The sequence below is a fragment of the Tamandua tetradactyla genome, chromosome 4 (assembly GCF_023851605.1).
Source record: "Tamandua tetradactyla isolate mTamTet1 chromosome 4, mTamTet1.pri, whole genome shotgun sequence".
NCBI classification, from domain to species: domain Eukaryota; kingdom Metazoa; phylum Chordata; class Mammalia; order Pilosa; family Myrmecophagidae; genus Tamandua; species Tamandua tetradactyla.
Window position 1 is genome coordinate 94,831,393 of NC_135330.1, and position 23,283 is coordinate 94,854,675.

The window sequence follows — 23,283 nt, forward strand, 5'->3', positions numbered from 1 at the left end:
AACAATAATAGAAAGAAAAAAAACCAAAAAAAACAAAAACAAAAAACCTATACCTCACATGCAGCTTCATTCAGTGTTTTAACATAATTGCATTGCAATTGGGTAGTACTGTGCTGTCCATTTCTGAGTTTTTATATCCAGTCCCGTTGTACAGTCTGTATCCCTTCATCTCCAATTATCCCTTCTCTTTTTTTTTTAATTAACAGAAAAAAAGAAATTAACCCAACATTTAGAGATCATACCATTCTACACATGCAATCATTAATTCTTAACATCATCACATAGCTGCATGATCATCATTTCTTAGTACATTTGCATTGGTTTAGAAGAACTAGCAACATAACCGAAAAAGATATAGAATGTTAATATAGAGAAAAAATAAAAGTAATAATAGTAAAATCAAAACAAAACAACACAAAACAAAACAAAAACCTATAGCTCAGATGCAGCTTCATTCAGTGTTTTAACATGATTACTTTACAATTAGGTATTATTGTGCTGTCCATTTTTGAGTTTTTGTATCTAGTCCTGTTGCACAGTCTGTATCCCTTCAGCTTCAATTACCCATTGTCTTACCCTGTTTCTAACTCCTGCTGAACTCTGTTACCAATGCCATATTTCAAGTTTATTCTCGAATGTCCGTTCACATCAGTGGGACCATACAGTATTTGTCCTTTAGTTTTTGGCTGGATTCACTCAGCATAATATTCTCTAGGTCCATCCATGTTATTACATGGTTCATAAGTTTATCTTGTCTTAAAGCTGCATAATATTCCATCGTATGTATATACCACAGTTTGTTTAGCCACTCTTCTGTTGATGGAGATTTTGGCTGTTTCCATCTCTTTGCAATTGTAAATAATGCTGCTATAAACATTGGTGTGCAAATGTCCGTTTGTGTCTTTGCCCTTAAGTCCTTTGAGTAGATACCTAGCAATGGTATTGCTGGGTCGTATGGCAATTCTATATTCAGCTTTTTGAGGAACCGCCAAACTGCCTTCCACAGTGGTTGCACCCTTTGACATTCCCACCAACAGTGGATAAGTGTGCCTCTTTCTCCGCATCCTCTCCAGCACTTGTCATTTTCTGTTTTGTTGATAATGGCCATTCTGGTGGGTGTGAGATGATATCTCATTGTGGTTTTGATTTGCATTTCTCTAATGGCCAGGGACATTGAGCATCTCTTCATGTGCCTCTTGGCCATCCGTATTTCCTCTTCTGAGAGGTGTCTGTTCAAGTCTTTTTCCCATTTTGTAATTGGGTTGGCTGTCTTTTTGTTGTTGAGATGAACAATCTCTTTATAAATTCTGGATACTAGACCTTTATCTGATATATCATTTCCAAATATTGTCTCCCATTGTGAAGGCTGTCTTTCTACTTTCTTGATGAAGTTCTTTGATGCACAAAAGTGTTTAATTTTGAGGAGTTCCCATTTATTTATTTCCTTCTTCAGTGCTCTTGCTTTAGGTTTAAGGTCCATAAAACCGCCTCCAGTTGTAAGATCCATAAGATATCTCCCTACATTTTCCTCTAACTGTTTTATGGTCTTAGACCTAATGTTTAGATCTTTGATCCATTTTGAGTTAACTTTTGTATAGGGTGTGAGAGATGGGTCTTCTTTCATTCTTTTGCATATGGATATCCAGTTCTCTAGGCACCATTTATTGAAGAGACTGTTCTGTCCCAGGTGAGTTGGCTTGACTGCCTTATCAAAGATCAAATGTCCATAGGTGAGAGGGTCTATATCTGAGCACTCTATTCGATTCCATTGGTCGATATATCTATCTTTATGCCAATACCATGCTGTTTTGACCACTGTGGCTTCATAATATGCCTTAAAGTCAGGCAGCGCGAGACCTCCAGCTTCGTTTTTTTTTCCTCAAGATGTTTTTAGCAATTCGGGGCACCCTGCCCTTCCAGATAAATTTGCTTATTGGTTTTTCTATTTCAGAAAAATAAGTTGTTGGGATTTTGATTGGTATTGCATTGAATCTGTAAATCAATTTAGGTAGGATTGACATCTTAACTATATTTAGTCTTCCAATCCATGAACACGGTATGCCCTTCCATCTATTTAGGTCTTCTGTGATTTCTTTTAGCAGTTTTTTGTAGTTTTCTTTATATAGGTTTTTTGTCTCTTTAGTTAAATTTATTCCTAGGTATTTTATTCTTTTAGTTGCAATTGTAAATGGGATTCGTTTCTTGATTTCCCTCTCAGCTTGTTCATTACTAGTGTATAGAAATGCTACAGATTTTTGAATGTTGATCTTGTAACCTGCTACTTTGCTGTACTCATTTATTAGCTCTAGTAGTTTTGTTGTGGATTTTTCCGGGTTTTCAACGTATAGTATCATATCGTCTGCAAACAGTGATAGTTTTACTTCTTCCTTTCCAATTTTGATGCCTTGTATTTCTTTTTCTTGTCTAATTGCTCTGGCTAGAACCTCCAACACAATGTTGAATAATAGTGGTGATAGTGGACATCCTTGTCTTGTTCCTGATCTTAGGGGGAACGTTTTCAATTTTTCCCCATTGAGGATGATATTAGCTGTGGGTTTTTCATATATTCCCTCTATCATTTTAAGGAAGTTCCCTTGTATTCCTATCTTTTGAAGTGTTTTCAACAGGAAAGGATGTTGAATCTTGTCGAATGCCTTCTCTGCATCAATTGAGATGATCATGTGATTTTTCTGCTTTGATTTGTTGATATGGTGTATTACATTAATTGATTTTCTTATGTTGAACCATCCTTGCATACCTGGGATGAATCCTACTTGGTCATGATGTATAATTCTTTTAATGTGTTGTTGGATACGATTTGCTAGAATTTTATTGAGGATTTTTGCATCTGTATTCATTAGAGAGATTGGTCTGTAGTTTTCTTTTTTTGTAATATCTTTGCCTGGTTTTGGTATGAGGGTGATGTTGGCTTCATAGAATGAATTAGGTAGTTTTCCCTCCACTTCGATTTTTTTGAAGAGTTTGAAGAGAATTGGTACTAATTCTTTCTGGAACGTTTGGTAGAATTCACATGTGAAGCCATCTGGTCCTGGACTTTTCTTTTTAGGAAGCTTTTGAATGAATAATTCAATTTCTTTACTTGTGATTGGTTTGTTGAGGTCATCTATGTCTTCTTGAGTCAAAGTTGGTTGTTCATGTCTTTCCAGGAACCCGTCCATTTCCTCTAAATTGTTGTATTTATTAGCGTAAAGTTGTTCATAGTATCCTGTTATTACCTCCTTTATTTCTGTGAGGTCAGTAGTTATGTCTCCTCTTCCATTTCTGATCTTATTTATTTGCATCCTCTCTCTTCTTCTTTTTGTCAATCTTGCTTAGGGCCCATCAATCTTATTGATTTTCTCATAGAACCAACTTCTGGCCTTATTGATTTTCTCTATTGTTTTCATGTTTTCAATTTCATTTATTTCTGCTCTAATCTTTGTTATTTCTTTCCTTTTGCTTGCTTTGGGGTTAGCTTGCTGTTCTTTCTCCAGTTCTTCCAAATGGATAGTTAATTCCTGAATTTTTGCCTTTTCTTCTTTTCTGATATAGGCATTTAGAGCAATAAATTTCCCTCTTAGCACTGCCTTTGCTGCGTCCCATAAGTTTTGATATGTTGTGTTTTCATTTTCATTCGCCTCGAGGTATTTGCTAATTTCTCTAGCAATTTCTTCTTTGACCCAGTCGTTGTTTAGGAGTGTGTTGTTGAGCCTCCACGTATTTGTGAATTTTCTGGCACTCTGCCTATTATTGATTTCCAACATCATTCCTTTATGGTCCGAGAAAGTGTTGTGTAAGATTTCAATCTTTTTAAATTTGTTAAGACTTGCTTTGTGACCCAGCATATGGTCTATCTTTGAGAATGATCCATGAGCACTTGAGAAAAAGGTGTATCCTGCTGTTGTGGGATGTAATGTCCTATAAATGTCTATTAAGTCTAGTTCATTTATAGTAATATTCAGATTCTCTATTTCTTTGTTGATCCTCTGTCTAGATGTTCTGTCCCTTGATGAGAGTGGTGAGTTGAAGTCTCCAACTATTATGGTATATGAGTCTATTTCCCTTTTCAGTGTTTGCAGTATATTCCTCACGTATTTTGGGGCATTCTGATTCGGTGCGTAAATATTTATGATTGTTATGTCTTCTTGTTTAATTGTTCCTTTTATTAGTATATAGTGTCCTTCTTTGTCTCTTTTAAGTGCTTTACATTTGAAGTCTAATTTGTTGGATATTAGTATAGCCACTCCTGCTCTTTTCTGGTTGTTATTTGCATGAAATATCTTTTCCCAACCTTTCACTTTCAACCTATGTTTATCTTTGGGTCTAAGATGTGTTTCCTGTAGACAGCATATAGAGGGATCCTGTTTTTTAATCCATTCTGCCAATCTATGTCTTTTGATTGGGGAATTCAGTCCATTGACATTTAGTGTTATTACTGTTTGGATAATATTTTCCTCTAACATTTTGCCTTTTGTATTATATATATCATATCTGATTTTCCTTCTTTCTACACTCTTTTCCATATCTCTCTCTTCTGTCTTTTTGTATCTGACTCTAGTGCTCCCTTTAGTATTTCTTGCAGAGCTGGTCTCTTGGTCACAAATTCTTTCAGTGACTTTTTGTCTGAGAATGTTTTAATTTCTCCCTCATTTTTGAAGGATAATTTTGCTGGATATAGGAGTCTTGGTTGGCAGTTTTTCTCTTTTAGTATTTTAAATATATCATCCCACTGTCTTCTAGCTTCCATGGTTTCTGCTGAGAAATCTACACATAGTCTTATTGGGTTTCCCTTGTATGTGATGGATTGTTTTTCTCTTGCTGCTTTCAAGATCCTCTCTTTCTCATTGACCTCTGACATTCTAACTAGTAAGTGTCTTGGAGAACGCCTATTTGGGTCTAATCTCTTTGGGGTGCGCTGCACTTCTTGGATCTGTAATTTTAGGTCTTTCATAAGAGTTGGGAAATTTTCAGTGATAATTTCTTCCATTAGTTTTTCTCCTCCTTTTCCCTTCTCTTCTCCTTCTGGGACACCCACAACACGTATATTTGTGCGGTTCATATTGTCCTTGAGTTCCCTGATACCCTGTTCAAATTTTTCCATTCTTTTCCCTATAGTTTCTGTTTCTTTTTGGAATTCAGATGTTCCATCCTCCAAATCACTAATTCTATCTTCTGTCTCTTTAAATCTATCATTGTAACTATCCATTATTTTTTTTATGTTTGCTACTTTATCCTTCACTTCCATAAGTTCTGCGATTTGTTTTTTCAGTTTTTCTATTTCTTCTTTATGTTCAGCCCATGTCCTCTTCATGTCCTCCCTCAATTTATCGATTTCATTTTTGAAGAGGTTTTCCATTTCTGTTCATATATTCAGGATTAGTTGTCTCAGCTCTTGTGTCTCATTTGAGCTATTGGTTTGTTCATTTGACTGGGCCATATTCTCAATCTTTTGAGCGTGGACAGTTATCTTCTGCTGCTGGCATCTGGGCATTTATTCAGATTTCTCTTGGTGTTGGACCCAGCAAGGTTATAGGATTTTTCTGTGAAATCTCTGGGTTCTGTTTTTCTTATCTTGCCCAGTACGTGGTGCACGTGGTACACGTTTGTCTCAAGTGTTTGGAATGGGTCTCCCCCAGTCACCTATCTCCGTGGCCTGGGGATTTCGGATCCAAATCTCTCCGTTGATTCAGGGGCCGCGTGTGGTTGGGGCGTCAGCTGCCACGGCTTGAGGGGACCCTGTGGCTGGTTGCGGGACACAGCGGGCCTGGGGGATTCCCCACCGGACCAGGAAGCCTCCCGTGGGGGTGGGGCTTCCGCGGCTTGGATAGCCCTCCTATCTGCGACTCGTATCCGCGGACTCGAAGCAGAGACTCGAAGCCGCCCGCAAAAGAGGGGTGCCACCTGCCTCGGCTTGGGAAACTTGCTTCTCCAATACTCTCAGCTGGCCCGGAAAGGGGGGAGGGAGTAGCTCGGACCACCACAGCTGCCGCTGATCGGGAAATCGCACGCCGCTCGGGCGTCTCACTGCAGCCGAGTCTCGCAGTCAGTCTAGCCAGCCCAGACTTTGGATAGCCCTCTGATCCGGGACTCGTAGCCGCGGACTTAAAGCCGAGACTCGAAGCCGCCCGCAAAAGAAGGGCGCCGCCTGCCTCGGCTTGGGGAACTTACTTCTCCGATACTCTCAGCCGGCCCGGGAAGGTGGGAGGGATTAGCTCGGACCGCCGCAGCTGCGGCCGCTCGGGGGTCTCGCCGCAGCCAAGTCTCGCAATCAGACTTGCCAGCCCAGACTTTGGATAGCCCTCTGATCCGAGACTTGTAGTCGCGGACTCGAAGCCGCCCGCAAAAGTGTGGCGCCGGCTGCCTTGGCTGGGAAGCTTGTCTCTCCGAGTCTCTCAGCCAGCCCCAGAAGGAGGGAGGGATTAGCTCGGACCGCCGCAGCTGCGGCCGCTCGGGGGTCTCGCCGCAGCCAAGTCTCGCAATCAGACTTGCCAGCCCAGATTTTGGATAGCCCTCTGATCCGAGACTTGTAGTCGCGGACTCGAAGCCGCCCGCAAAAGTGTGGCGCCAGCCGCCTTGGCTGGGAAGCTTGTCTCTCCGAGTCTCTCAGCCAGCCCCGGAAGGAGGGAGGGATTAGCTCGGACCGCCGCAGCTGCGGCTGCTCGGGAAGTCGCCCGCCGCTCGGGGATCTCACTCACCGCAGCTGAGTTTCGCAGTCAGACTAGCCAGCCCAGACTTGGTTACACTGTGTGTCCATTCCCTGCTGTAGCCCCGGGAGCTGTTTTGTACTGTTTCTGTTCACCTATTAGTTGATTTGGAGTCGAAGGAACTAAGACGCATGTACCTTACTAAGACGCCATCTTGGATCCCCCCATATACTGCTTTTAAGTGTAAGCATTTTTTTCAAAATTATCATAATCAGCATATTACAGGAATTCCTTATAATAGTACTGGCCAAGTGATTATTGAATGCAAACACAGATCTTTAAAAGATGCTCTTTTTAAACAAAAAGGGGGGAGAATATGTGGATGTACCCAAAGGGCAAATAATGAAAGCTTTATTTAAATTAAATTTTTTGGATATAGGTATTGATGATAGTACTGCAGCAGAACGTCATTGGAAATGTTCTGAGCAAATCCAGGATATTGAGCAGCCTGCATTATACCATGATCTACAAACTAATCAATGGATCCCGGTGACTGTTGTTAGATGGGGCTGTGGATGTGCTTATGTCTCAAAAGGTTCTGAAAAGCTGTGGGTACCTGATAAATGCCTGAAACTCCATGGCAGCTTAAAGAGAAGAAGTGGAAGAAATTAGAGAAGGCATCAAGATGATCTGGTTGGGGAATGAAAGAATACATTTCTGAGTACCAGTAGAATCAACTAGGAAGGCGATTCCTCCTACATGGGGTCAATTGAAGAAATTAACTACACAAGCTGAACAAGTGCTTCAGCATACAGGAACTCCTAAAAATACATCTACTTTGTTTTTGGCTATGTTATCCACTGTGACTATGTAGGTGTGTTTGGGTAATTCGGATAATTATACATATTGGGCATATATTCTTAATCCCCCATTAATGAGGGGAGTTTCTTTGTATGATTCCCTGGTTCCTGTATATTCTAATGAAACTTTTTGGATGCCTGGACCTTATGATGGTCATGGGTCTTTAGTCCCAAAAGAAGAAGGGATGAAAGTTAATTATTCAACAGGAGTAATAGGTCCCTCTATATATTTTGGAAATGGAGATCATTGTTTAAAGCATAAAATGCAAGCTTGGTTATCCATACAGTGAAATTCAACCAAAAAGGAACATATGCATAAGCTTTACCTTTTAGCAGCATATGGGTTTGGATGGAAAGAGTTAACTAATGAATCCGCTCCTGATGTAATACCTTGTCAATTGCCTATAGTAACTCATTAAGCCAATTGGATTCATTGGAGCCATTGTCGGAGAGATACTGGCCGAGTTTTACTTAATAATTCCTATGGAAATGTCATAGATTGGGTCCTTTTGGATCTGCTTGAGCCAAAGGCATTGGAGGTGATTTAAGATGGTGTTGAAATATTATTAACTATAGCTTTAGTATTTATACAAAAAGTAATCATTCTATTATGTGGCATGGAGGGGGATTTAGTGCTCCTAGTCCTTATTTACCTGGGTTTTCAGCACAGACTCATTTATGGAAAATTCTTAATACATTTTATCCTATGAGTTCTTGGATAGGAAATATGGAAAATAATACTGGAATTTTGTCTCTTAAATTTACAAGAAATCTTACCCATCCTGTGTTAATTTGTCTTCCATTACCTTATTATTAAAAGGAATTATTGCATGGAATTTCATTACAGGAGAGATCAAATGTACAAATTGTTCTTTGTACACATGCTTAAATAATACTATTGCTTGTAATGAAAATGTGGAAAGTATTTATATTTTATGGGTTAGAACAGGATTATGGCTACCTGTACAATTAAACAGACCTTGGCAAGATAGTAGTGCAACATATATGCTTAATCAGATAGCTAAAAAATTAATTACTAGAGGAAAGCGAGTGTTGGGATTAATCATAGCTGCTATAGTAGGATTAATATTGATTGTAACTACAGTGGTCGCTGCTAGTATTTCTTTAAAAGAAAGTATTCAAACTTCTCATTTTGTGTAAAATTGGCATAAAGATTCAGAACAATTATGGTATGCTCAAAGACAAATTGATGCTGAAATGCAAGCTAAAATTGCCGATATTACTGAAGTTGTTAATATGCTAGGTGATCAAATTGTTAGTTTAAAAAGACAAATGTCTATGAAATGTGATTGGAATCATACTTCGTTTTATGTTACTACGGTTCCTTATAATGAAACAGAATTTCCATGGGAAAAAGCCAAAAAAACATTTACTTAATCGTGATAATGTAACTGTTCATATCATAGATTTGCAAAAAAACTTCAAGAAACTTATTTTAAAAATTGGATAAATTAGCAGGTGACCAATTGTTTGATAGTCTTATGGAAGGACTATCCCAGTTGAATCAGATTGAATATTTTAAGGGATATTTTGGAACTACTGCAGGATCATTTTGTATTGTATTAATGCTAATTTTCATTTTATATTTAGTCATCCGAAGAACTAAAAACAGACAAAGAATAAATGAGCAAATGACTGCTATTTTCTCCGTAATGATGCACAATTTGACTATAAACAAAAAGGGGGAAATGTAGTGGCCATGTTCAAGAATGAGTTCAATTAAGGTCGTGAACGGAGTTTCCTAACACATGCCTGCAATCGGGTTGTGATAGGACAAGGTACAGCAAACAGTTCCTGAAACTCTTATCTCAATTTGGAACTTTTTCTTGTGATGCCAAATCACTTAAACATTCAGATATTAAAAAGAATAGCAAGGAACACACTGTTTTGTTCTTGGAGAAAACAGTAGCTAAGAGCACATGCTTAGCTTATGTTTTACTAGCAGTCACTTTCTCTTTGTTCTTACAAGCAATAAAAGTTATGTAGAGCAAGCTAATACTGCTGCGTGCCTTAATGAGCTTCAGCCCTCTGTCTCACAGAGCATTCAGCCTGCCATCTCTTTCTTTTCATTTGAGCTCATTACAACAATATGTTAATCCTATTTTCTTGGGTTGAATATTTTATTCAAGTGAAGATATATTTAATGAGTTTTAATTTTTGAAAGAAATTAGATTTAACCCAACAAATGCATAAGCAGCGAAATAGTATTACAAATTGGAAGGCCAAAACAAACAACAAATACATGATCAATATGAAAAAATTCTAGCATCTCCCAATTTGCTGCTTTGTTTGTGCAAGGAAATCTAATTTGAAAATTGATTTTCCTTATATTTTGGATGTTTCTTGCCTCTGCCCACTAGTAATTTGCAATTGTGTTAATGAATCATCTCCCCATGATAATCTCACAGCATTTAAATGTAAATGTCTCTCTCTCTTTCAGTTCTCTGTCTCCCTCACCCTTTTTTTTCCTTCTTTTGATTCCTTAATTTGATTATTTTATAAAATTCTGCTTTTGGTGCTCTAGAATTCCACAAGATTTTGCCACAACATTAGGTTTTTATTTTTCTTTCTAAGTTACTTCTCTGGGATTTATTGGGTCTGGGTCCTTTCTTTCTAAATTAATTTCCTTCATTTTGATGAATAATTTTGTAATTTTTAAAATAAAATTACCCTTCCTTTCCTTTCTCTTTGCTTTATCTAGAATTATTTAAGTATAGTTTCCATCATTGATATTGTTTCCTATCATTTGTCTCCAATATTCTAGTTCTCCATTTCTTACCTTTACTCTTTAGGGAATTTACCTAACATTTTCTTCCATGTTTCTATATATGGTTTCATATCTTCTATAATATTTTCAAATATAAAGAACTTTGTTTGCTTTTATGAGGTATTTTAACCAGTAGTCTATAGAGGGTTTCTCTTTTTTGCCATAAAACATTTTTCTGCATGTTTGTGTTAATGTTTAATTCTCTTACTTGCACTGTCTCTGCTTATTAAGGTATTTTGTCAATATTATTTTCTTTTGTTCTCTGTCTTTGAAATTATAGATCATCCACAAGCGTCTGAGAATCCTCAGCTTCAAATTCATATTTAAGAAGAGGAAGTATGTTACAAGTGCAACATGCATGGACCTTGATGAACTGAACTTCACTGTTAAAGGTATGTGAAGATTTTAAGGGGATTTCAAGGAGTCAGTTACTCCAGAAAAAATATATATATTGTTCCAGTTGAGTGATGATTGTTAACAGCATCACATGAAAGCTCTTGAGAATAATTAAGGGGTTCACATTTTATATTATCTATATTCACTAAAAAATTTCATTTCCTTGATCCCTCATTCCCATTTCCCTTATACAGTGCCTTTTATCTCCAGCCTGTTGCTTCTTTGCTTCAATGTCTTCAGTCTGTACAATCCATTATTTCTTCTAGGAGGGTAGTAGATTCTTCACTTTTGGGGTAGAACACATGTGGAATTTTAATCCCTTTGTGTACAAACACTTCTATCATACAGAGTACATAATGAGTCCCCTCTTTTGTGACTTCTTTCCTTGTTGTGTTTGTGTTTATACATATAAAATTTGCTCATAATTTAGCCATTCTTTGTCTTTGTGGAGTAAGTAGGGATAAATGTTTAAATCTGTTCTTGTAATCCTAATTTTGTGCTAAATTTCATTTGTATTTTTCTTGTTTAATGCACACAAAATATTTTAATAGTGCAACTAAATAAAATAGTGTCCTGATTTTAAAGGATGTATGTATACCTTGGAAAGCCATGTTTTAATCAAAATCCCATTTCATAATGGCAGAATAACCCCTATTCAATACTGTATGTAATTAGATCATCTTCCTAGAGATGTAACCCAATCAAGAGTGGCTGTTAAACTGGATTAGGGGAATGTGTCTCCACCCATTTGGGTGGGTCTTGATTGGTTTTATGGAGTCCTATAAAAGAGGAAACATTTTGGAGAATGAGAGATTCAGAGAAGAATGACATAGCTATGAGAAGCAGAGAGCCCACAAACCAGCGACCTTTGGAGAGGAAGTAGGGAAACTTTTCCCAGGGATCTTCATGAAACAGGAAGCCAGGAGAGAAAGCTAGCAGATGACACCTTGCTCACCAGGTGCCCTTCCAGCCAGGAGAGAAACTGTGACTGTGTTCACCATGTGCCTTTTCACTTGACAGAGAAACCCTGAACTTCATATGCCTTCTTGAACCAAGGTATCTATCCCTGGATGCCTTTGATTGGACATTTCTATAGACTTGTGCAATTGGGACATTTTCTCAGTCTTAGAACTGTGAACTAGCAACTTAATAAATTCCCCTTTTTAGAAGCCATTCCATTTCTGGTATATTGCATTACAGCAACTAGCAAACTAAAATAAATAGATACGTGTATATTTATACATGCTATTGAAAATTGGACCTTAGTGCCAGAGTTGCTCTTCCAACATAAATACAGAAAATGAGTAAAATATGGAGACTTTTTTCTGGCAGTTGACATGACAGAGCATGCAAGACAAGGAATATTGAATAACAATGTTTGAAAAATATGATTCAAGTTTTATTTTTGCTGTAATGCTAATGATAAGCACTCATGTCATGTTGGATTGATTCAAACAGAGGTTTCTGTCATTTTTTACTTTCTCCATAATGTTTCCTTTTAAAGGATTTCAGTACATTAATCAAGGCCCACCTAGAATGGGAGGAGTCACATTGCCATCTAATCAAAAGATCATGCCTAAAACTGGGTGTGCTATATGACCATGGAGAAAATCTAATCAAATGTTTCCAACCTACAATATTAAATCAGGATTAAAAGAAACAGCTACTCCCACAAGATTGCATTAGGATTAATGCATGGCTTTTCTAGAGTACATAATACTTTCAAATCAGCAAAGTATACATTCCATTCAGTAGGTAAACAACTTGAGTGATATAAAAATGTATAATAATAAAAAGTTTGACCTACTGTTTTGCAACAAGTGATTTCTAAAAATGTTGTGAATTCTTGATAATAAAAATCACTCATTCCCTTTCAGTTTTTGAGTAAAAAATGTTCAAGATCATATGTATACATATATGTAATTTATCCATACTTATCTGTGCTTTTAGTGAGAAGGAAATAATACAAGGAAAAGTACTTTAAGACAGGTTACTTGGTCATTCTAACTGACTCAGTTACCAACAAATGTTACTATAGGGCTAAAAATTGTAATACTTTTTAGAACATATCATTATTATTGATTTTTTCTTTATAACTTATTATATATCTTTCATTGGTTATTGTGTTAATTACTGTGGTTTTAAAATTGAGTACACTTTTAGCTTATTGAGCTAAATGACATGCACTTTACTCATTATATACATTTCTGAGACAATATGCTATAAATATGCCAAGAATATTAAAAAACATAATCTTTTTTGGAATATCTAAACTAAGAAATAGACAAATTTAACATTCCTATCCACTGAATTTCATCCTTAGGAAAATCTGGTTCTGTTGCCTTGAATAATTCAGAAACCAGACAATAATATGATTTGAATATTAATGATTTGTTTTATTATTTTCACAACTGCTTATATAAGGATTTTAACTACTTTTGACTATGATATGAAATTTAGTCTAAAAATAAATAGGCTACTTTGTCTCCATTGTCTGTTTTAATTGGTATCAATCAATAATAAAATCTTTCTGAGTATTTAGTAGTTCAGTGTGTCATATTTTTGTCAGTGTTTGCATATTTATAGTTAGAATTATAAATAACTATACCTTGCAATTAGTCTTCTTGAGTAGCTTCCATGACTCTGCTTCAGTAGAATCAATGCAGTGAGTCAAACCCCAGATGTAATTGGAAATATCAATGCTCTCACTACCAGATTTTGCTTTGGTGGAAGGCAGAGGTTTGAATGTGTAGATTTGGGAGCCTACTTGGGGAGAATTTGACTGGCAAAAGGTTCATAAAAAGCCCATCCCCAAGGTAGGCAGGATCCAGGTGACCAGAAGAGGGCACTGCGGCCCCATGGGAATGAGTAAGGAGAACAAGAGAGGAAATGAGGAGAGATGATAACATCATGGACACTGCCATTTATGGGATGTGTTTTTAATTTTTACTAAATGACAGAAGGAACTACAGATACCATGAGCAAAGAAGTGATATGATCACACTTGTATTGGACTTGATCACTCTCTGACAAAAACAGACTGTCCAGGGAACTGATTGGCAAGGAGAACAGAAAGCTATTGCAGTACTCTTGTTGTGGGGTTATGAGTTTGATGGTCTTGGACAGTCAGGTACTGGAAAAGTGGGATAGGAGTAATGTTTCTGGGCATGTATTTCATTATGTAGCATAAAATATTTTTCATCATTAAAACTTATTTATTGTTTATTTATTTACTTAGTCTACCATAAAATCTTGGGTTAAACCATTCAGATTAAGGTGTTACTTTTTTAGCTTTCATTTTTGAAAGAAATTCATTTTATTCCTATAACTCTATAATCATAATATTACAATTTAGAAGGGTAAAACAATCAATAAACACACCATCTAAATATGCAAGCATTCCAACTCCTCATAAATTGCTTCTTTGGTTATACAAATAACTGTTTTCTTCCATAAATTTTCAAGTTTCTCCTCTCTCCTCCACCCAGACAAGGCTTATTACATAAATTCACTTTCACTTATATTACATATTTTTATTTGATTATCTTAGCAGCATCTCTATATTTACAGTACTTTGGAATTTTGCAAGGATATGCCATGGTATATTAATTTTATTTCTGTTTTAATTTATGGCTCTGGGTTTTTACACCCTTTTTTAAAATGCATTTATTTCATTCTGAGAAATGATCTTTTTATTTTATTTTTTGATAGTTTTCTTCTCTCTCCTTTCTCTTTCCTCATTTTGTAATTTTATTAGTTGGTTTTCATTGTTAGCATTGTCAAAACGATTCTCTTAAATTTTCAATTTCTCTATTATATAACATTTAGGAACGTGAAACACCTTTTCCAGCATTAAAAAGGATACTTTTATTTCTAAGAGAGAAGTTTCACATATTTAAAACTAGATCAAATTTACTGTCATTAGAGGGATAATTTAATATATTTTCCCTATGATAACATTTAATATGGGTTTTAGTTTTTTTCTGTTATGTGGAATGGTTGTTTCCTCTTCATTTTTAATTCTGTCAATATTATTTTTCAGAGGAGGACATTTATTTGTGGTAGAATGAGCATCATCTGGGCTTGTGAACAGCTCAAGTTCTTTGACCAATGCTGCAGAAATTTTAAGGGTTTTAAACATCAATTATTCCAAAGAGTCATTTCCTCCAGAAAGGGATTGTCCAAGGTTCTGCCTGTGGAGGGTTCACCACCAGAATTTGATGAACCATCTTTAGAAGAAATTAATGCACCACATTATTAAATATCTGAATACCCTTAGAAATGTATAGCTCTCATTCCCACCTCCAACTTTTGCAGTGCCTTTTATTCTCCAGTTTGATGCTTCTCTACTTCAGCCTTTGCAGCCCCTACATTCCACCAATTCTGTTGGGAGATAGTCATTTCTTCAATCTTGAAGTGGAGATCAGAGGTGTAGTTTTATCCCCTTTTGTATGAATTCTCTTATCATACAAAGCACCTGCTATTTCCACATTGCAGTGGCTTCTTTCCTCCTTTTCTTTGGCTTAGTAGGGACATCTTTTATCTAATTTCATTCTCATTTTATTGCTTTAAGGGAAAAAGTAGAGATAAATGTGTTTTACATGTCATTGTAACAATATATTTTGTTTAATTTCATTTGTACTTTTCTTGTCTAATGCACAAAACATTATATTTTATATTAAAACAAAGTAAGGACTTGCACATCTAGACATAGCAACATAAACAGTATCATAGTGCAAACTCTTCAAACATGTATATCATTTCGCAAAATTTATAATGAACAAAATATAGGAGAAAATTATTTTCAGGCAATGGCTTTGAGACAGAGAACACATACTGTGAGTCCTGAAAAAATAATAGAAAGTATGATGGAACTTTTTGGACTGTGAAGGCAATGATAAAATTGTTGTCCTACTTTGAAGGTTTCAGAACAAAGGCCAGCCTTCCAGTAGTTACAGAACTTTCCTACTCTAAGATACATATTGACAAATATTCATATAAAAAATTGAATTAATAGCAGAAAGCATGAAAATGATTGAAAACATTCCTTATTACTCAAAGTAACAGTGTTTGAGCATGATAAGAAAGCAATAAAATTAAATTAATCATAAAAACCTAGATTGAAATGGGTGTAAGTATAATTCAGTGGTAGAATTCTTGCCTGGCATTCAGGAGACCCAGGTTCAATTCCCCACCCATGCACTTCCTAAAATAAAGAAGCAAACAAAGAAATAAAAAACAAACAAAAATTCAACAAATGGTGCTGCAATAAGAGGATACTCACATGGAAAAAAAAGGAATGTGACTGCCATCAGATTGAATATATGTAACCTAGATTGAATAAGTATAAATTAATAGCAATAGATTGAAAAGCAAGTAATAACATAAAGAGATAAATGCTAGATTCACCACTACTATACATTTCCATACCTTATGTGGATGTTGCAAAATATTCCAATAACAAATTTATATCTATATTTACATTTTCATCTATATCTATGTCTATGTCTATATGCATTTTAATATCCAATAAACAATCATTCAATGAATATATCCTTTTAATCTTGAAAAGGCAGAGTCTTTATTCATCAAAGACATTTTGAAGAGTGTAGGCCATTTATTTTGCAGAATATCCATCAATATAGAATGCTGAGTGGAAGGAAAAAGAAGTAAAAAGGAAATAAGAGGTGAGAGGTAGATTGATGGGCTGCCTGAAAAGAGCAGTGAACTTCAGTTAAAAGTCTACCAGCCTCAGGGTCATCCACAAAATAAGAACTGAGAATAAATTCTTTTGAAAACACTCATTTCCTTCCATCTGATTTTGTGAAAGACCCCTTGTTCCTCTTTATTAATGCTGATGGAATGAAATATACAGGAAATGGACTGGCTTTTTTAAACAGGATTTACTGTTACAAGTTTACAGTACTAAGTCCATAAAAATGTCCAAACTAAGGCATCCAGAGATAGATACCTTGACCCTGAAGAAAAGCCAAATTGTGTCTAGGATTTCTCTGTCCACTAGGAAGTCATGTGGTTGGTGCCTGAGGTCTTTGCTCATGGTTCATTGCATTGTGCTTCTGATTTCAGTGGCTTCCTCTCCAAGTATCTGGAGGCTCTCTCTTAGATTCTTTTGGCTTTCTTCAAGTTCTGAGTTGCTTAGCATCTCAGGGAGGGCCCCTGGCAATGTTTGTTAGGATCTGGCTTCTAATGACTTTCCAAGCATCTGTGTCAGCACTCCCAGCATCTCTAAATGTCTGTGTCTGGTCTTCCTCCCCAAATGTTTCCTTGTGTTGGCTCTTTTGAGGATTCTAGTAAACTAAGGTCCACATTGCATGTGTGGAGTTACAATCCCATGGAAATAATCTAATCAAAAGCTCACAGCCACAACTGAGTGGATTACATCTCCAGAGAAACAACCTAATCAAAGGTTCCACTCTAAACAATAGGCCTGCCCCTCCAAGATTAAAACATGATTAGAAGAACATGGCTTCTCTTCTGTACATTACAGTTTCAAACCAGTATTCACCTCTTGTCTATATTCAACAAAACCAAGAGTGGAAAGCTCTTTGATGCAGTCCAATTTGTTTAGGCTCCAGGTAACAAAGAAGACTTGAGAAAGACAAAAGGTAGCTTTGAAAGAGTAAACAAAAATGTTTACACACCAGATATTTATTCCTTTTTCTATAACCTAATTGAAACGTTTTTCTGTTTCTGAACACATGGATTCACATGTTTTATAGTTTTAAGGAAATAGCCATTTTTTCTTCTTTTATTCTCTATTGTCCATAATTATTAACTTGCTATATCTTACATTTTGCACATGTGTGTAAGTGTGTGTATGTACATGAAATTGCATTTTTTAGTCTTTTGTTTAATCATAAACTACTTCAATTTATTCAAGTTCCACATATTTGCCTTTCAAATCTGTGTGGCCAATTATCTCCACATTTGTTTTTTGTTCATATATTTTTAACCAAGTGTTTTCACATTTTTCATTTGTTAAATGAATTTTTAAGTATGTGGCACACAGTCTAAATTCAAATTATAGCAATTTTATTATATATTTATTATATAGACTTCTGGTATGTAGAGAAAACTGTTTATTGTGTTTGTTTATCTACAGTTCTAAAAATATATTGGGAATGCATAAAATAGTTAATATGAAATTTCTTATCCATTTATAAAAATGGAAAAAATAAAATCAATAAATCAAAAAGATAAAATCACAGTTCAGCAAAATCCTAGGTAACTGTGATAAAATAAATGTAAATCAAAATATTGAGATAAATATATTTTATTAACTTTTAAAAATGATTGTGATTTCATTATTTAGACAAAGTTGACAAAAATGTTAACTTTGAAGGATTTCATAGTACTTATGTAAGGTGTTCAACATATTTTTCAACATATCTGTCTAATTCAAATGCTGTTTTATTTTAGGTAGTGAAATCATAATAGAGGCATGCATTCAATCAAAAAATATAAATGATTCTGAGGCAGAAAATGTAAAATTTTAGGCATTTTAAAATAAAATACAAAGCAGTATATGTTTGGAAGCTATAAGTCCAAAATTAAAATTATTGGCAGCATCACACTTTCTCTTAAAGCTGTAGAATTATGGTTGTGGAATTCCAGTGTTATATGACTCAAATTCTGCCTTTGCCATATGAATACTTCTCTCCCTCTCATTTCCATTCTAACAAATTTATTTTGCTTATAAGACCTCTAGTAATATTGCATTAAATACACACTGATTTAACTTGCCCTCACTTTAAGTAATAGGATCTTTGAAGATCTTATTTACAAATGGTTCTCTTCAAAGGACAAAGTTTAGGACATGAACATCTTTGTGTAGGACCTAATTCATTCCACAGAAGAAGGTAAATAAGGCAAAGCAAGCACAACTTTTATCTGTATAAATGAATCCAAAATAAAATTTGTAAGAGTTATATAAAATACCCTGTTTTAGTTTGTTAAATCTGAAAGAATGCAATATATAAGAAATGGAATGGCTTTTAAAAGGGAAAATTATTAAGTTGAAAATTTACAAAGGAAATTTATTAGGTTGAAAATTTACAGATCTATGGCTATAAAAATGTCCAAACTAAGGCATCCAGTGAACAGTACCTTGATTCAAGAAAGGCTGATGGGTCTGGAACCCCTCTGTCAGCTGGGAAGGCATGTGACTGGCATCTCGTGGAGTCTTCAGCTTCTAATTTCAAGCATCTTCCCTAAGGTCATTTTCTTTCTTCATCTCCAAAAGTCTCTGACTGCATGGGTTCTGAAGCTTTCTCCAAAATTCTTCCCTCCTAAAGTCCTACAGTAGACAACCCAAACTTAAATGGGAGGAGACACATCTCTGTGGAAACCACCTATTCAAAAGGTCCTACCCACAACTGGGTGTGTCAGATCTCAATGGAAGCAACTTATTCAAAAGATCCCAATGAGAATTATTGAATGACAATTTAAAAACATGGCTTTTCTTTATGGTACATAATAGTTTCAAACTGGCACATTTCATCCTCTGGATCCCAAAAAGACATGTTCTTTTTATTTACAAAATACATTCAATCCATTACAATGTTCCAAACCCTTAAACCATTTGAGTAACAATACAAATATGATACAAAGTCAAGTCCCATACAAAATTTCATCAAGGTTAGTTATAGGCATGAACTTTCCCAAGAAAAATTCTCCTCTAACTCTCGACCTGTAAAACTCAGAAATTTTCTGCTGCCAATTTATAAAGGAGGGATAATCATAAGGTGCACATACCCATTTCTATAGGGAGATATTGTAAAGAACACAGTACACACAGGTCCCAAACAATTTAAAAAAATCTGCAGGGCAAACTCCACTAGGTTTCAAAGTCTGGGAGTCAATTATCCTCAGGGCTCTAGGAAGTATCAGTCTCACCCTTCCTAAAAGCCTATACAGCAACCTTTCTCACCCCAAGCCCTGGAATGTGGTATGCAACCTTGTGGGACACTTGAGAGACTAACTTTATCTCAGCTTTACCATCCCCAATTATCAGGGCAGCACCCCAGCTCTCTGTCCTCTCCTAGGCACATGCTCAACCCCTCAAATCAGTGAGTCAGCAACAAGGCTCTTGCTAATTCTCAGGGAACATGCTCCACACTTTCACAAGCCTGAGACACCAAAACTCTTGGAGGCAGAAGGCCTGCTTCTGCCTTTGGGTAAACTCAGCCTCTCTGTGTGGATAGGCGTGTCCACCCTTCTGGGCCAAGGTCTCTTTGCTTCAGATTTTAACTTCCATGGTTCTCCTTCTGAAGTCAATTTTCCTTCCATTTGTCCTTTTCTGTCCCTTTCTGTCCATACTGGCATTGTTTCTGAATATACTGATACCACAACACTCTTCTTGGTTTTCTATTTAGTATGTAAGCATCAAAACCATAAGACTATAGGACTTAGCAGAAATCCTTCTTGGATAACTCCATCTCCAATTCTGGCTTTCTCTGAAATGGTTGGCTGTTTCCAAGTTTGTTTAAATCCTCATGTGGGACACTTATACAAGGAACCAGGCAGCATTTTCCACATTTAGTTTGGCAATTGCCCCTAAGCTGATATATATGCTCTGATGCTCTCCTATTGCCGGGATCTTCTGTTCAGACACAGAGACCAATTGTGAAAATAGAGGCATTTCATTTTGGCAAAGCAGAGATGTGCTGGGAAGTGTATTTTGGATTTAGCCAATAGTACCTTTCTCCACTTATTCCCCTCACATTCTTTCTTGGAGCCACTACATTTAACCCTTGGTACCTACAGTTCAAACAAAAGGAACTTGAAATATGTTCATGAGGCTTCCTTGACAGTACCTTCTCTTGGTTCTCCTACTTAAAATCTATTCTTTCTTGGATTCTTTGCTAGTTCCTCCTCATTACTGTAATGGCTAACATTTGAACTTCCCTTGAACTCAGTAATTTGATCTTTCTACTCACATCTACCAATACTCCTCCCTAAATGAATCTCATCCAGTCGCATTAATTTAATTCCATCTATATGCAAATAGCTCTCTGCCATACCTTACTTCTGAACTCCAAACTCTAATATCTAACAGCCTACTTGATGTGTCCACTTAGATATCTAACAGACAACTGAAATTTAGCATGCAAATAAATGGAATTTCAGTTTTCTCTTTCTCAGGATATGTAACTCCACTCTTCCAGTTGTCTAGATAAAAAAACCATGGGACCTTTCCTAATTCATTTTTCTCATACCCTATACCTAATCTTTTAGACAAACCTACAGGCTATCCATTTAATTTATCTAAATTCAACCACTCTTCACAACGAACCTCTTGTAGTATGGCAGGTTTCAGATGGATACAAATTCTTTGACAGCCTTTCCATCAAGAGATAGGTTTAAATTCACTTGGCTGAAATCTGGATGAACTCAGTGACTGCTTTGACCAACAGAATATGATAAAAGTGATGCTGTGCCAGTTTCTAAATCTAAACCTTAATATTTTGACAGCTTCCACTTCCTGTCTTTGGAGACTCCATCTTGGAGTCCTGAACTGCCATGTAAGCATTATGGCTACCAAGCTGGAAAGAGTATGTGGAAAGGCTTTCTTACTAGAAGGAAGGAGAAAGGGACCCAACTAAATCTTCCAATACTCCCTCCAAGGCACCACACAAGTGTGTGAAGTTGTCTTAGATCCTCCAGACCAAACCAACCACCAACTGATGACCTCAGATGAGCCTAACAGGCTCCACAGAATGTGAATGGCCCAGATGAAAGCCCTGCCCACATGCATGACTCACAAAATTGGGAGATATATGTTTTGGTGTAGTTTGTGCCAAAGTCATAAAAAATCAAAGCAATGATTCTGTCCCAAGTTACTATCATGCCATACTGGATGACTTTAAAGCTGTCTAAGTGATCTGTGATTCCAAGTTTGGCCCTCTCATCCTTTTTTTCAACAAAGCAATCAGAGTGATCCTTTAAAAAATTATTTCATCCTTCTGCTCAAAACCCTCTAATGGATTTCTATCACCCTAAGCTTAATTGCCAGGATCTACAATGGCTTTGATAGTCCTACATTCTATAAACCTCCTTTTGAGCTTTATCCTACCATTATTCCTTGTACCTACTACATTTCACACACACCAGTTTCACTGAAGTTCGTGGAAGAGACCAAGCACACTCCACATGGGGATTTGCATCAACCACTTCTCTGTTCTCAGAACAGACTTCTTTCCCTCATCAGCCACATGGCTCACTCCGTCACTTCCATCCTTTGTCTGCTTTAATGTCACCTTTTGTAAAGATTTTGATGATGCTCATATTTAAAATAATAGTCATCCCCCCTCAGCACATTCTATCATTTCACACTGCTTCATTTATTCCCAAATCATATAATATTGGCATCTAAATTACTGACTTGTTTGTATATTTTCTCTTCCCCTTTTATTTAATTTTATTGCATTCATATTATCTTTAAAATCTACTTATTTTTGCTAAGACGTCTATATCCTTGCATGCTGCCACAGTTTATTCATTTTGTATTATTTTGTGTATATACCACAAATTACTCATCCATTCTTGTCTTAAGTGGCATTTTGATGGTTTTCATATTTGTTATTATGAATAGCTCCACTAAGAACACTATTGTGCATGCTTTATACTGTACAGGTACAAAAGTCTCCCTTCATAATGTACCTAGAGATAGAAATTTTATGTTATGGGGCATTTGAATATTATACTTTTTCATTACTCTCTGCATTAGGTACTCTTTCTATTGAAAATCATCTCAGCTTCCTCAAACCCTACACAGTACATCTGCCACAGTATATCTATCTATTGTGGTTGCCTCTTCAGCCTCTTTCTCCCTGTCTTCTATCAATAATAACCTGATTTCCCCTTAATAAATTCACTTCTTTCTCTTGTTCATGGGAATGTAGCAAAACATCAACTCTAGGGATGGAAGTGTTTGGCATAACATTCAATAAAACCCTTCCTCTCTAACCATGGTGATTGGTTCAGGGAGTGCCAGGTAAGGCATCTAGAGATGTTTGCCAGAGCTTCTCAGAGGAAGACTTTTATTTCTCGTCTATGGAATTTACCAAAAAGATGACCTCATTCCTTGGATTTGGTGGTGGAAGATATAAAACCTGTGTTATGAGAACAGAGCAAACCCTGAGGACACAGAGTTAAGAAATAATCACAGGAAAAAAACAGGTCCTCTTCACCTCTTCATGACCTGATAAGCCATTCCTGAACTGAATCTTATTATGGAATTTTAAGCTACAATTATCCAACAACTGTCACCATTTTTTCTTGAATCAAGGTTGGAGTTTTTGTTACTGGTCTCACAGAAGTCATAATATTCACCAAATTTTACTTCCAATTACTCTTTACATTAACCCTTTATCAGTTGACACTTCCCAGTCACCTTCCTTGAATCCAACCACTCCCCTGGCATTCATTATCTTCTACCTTCTTCTAGCAGCCTCTACCTTACTCCTCAAAGCCATGCTTTATTATGTCTCATTTATGAACCCTTCCCCATGCACTTTAGGAGTCAAAGGACATCATAGCACTTGTCTGTTACTTCTTTGTGGGATAATGTTCC

At 36.3% G+C, this 23,283-nt stretch overlaps 1 long non-coding RNA gene across 1 annotated transcript; it reads right to left on the reverse strand.

Moving 5' to 3' along the window:
- Positions 1 to 13,168: 13,168 nt before the first annotated feature.
- LOC143681190 (uncharacterized) lies at positions 13,169 to 22,035 on the reverse strand. Its single transcript, XR_013174452.1, has 3 exons — positions 18,816 to 22,035; positions 15,973 to 16,019; positions 13,169 to 15,254 (listed from the first exon to the last, which is right to left on the reverse strand). It is a non-coding gene; the product is annotated as an uncharacterized LOC143681190 (long non-coding RNA).
- Positions 22,036 to 23,283: the final 1,248 nt, after the last annotated feature.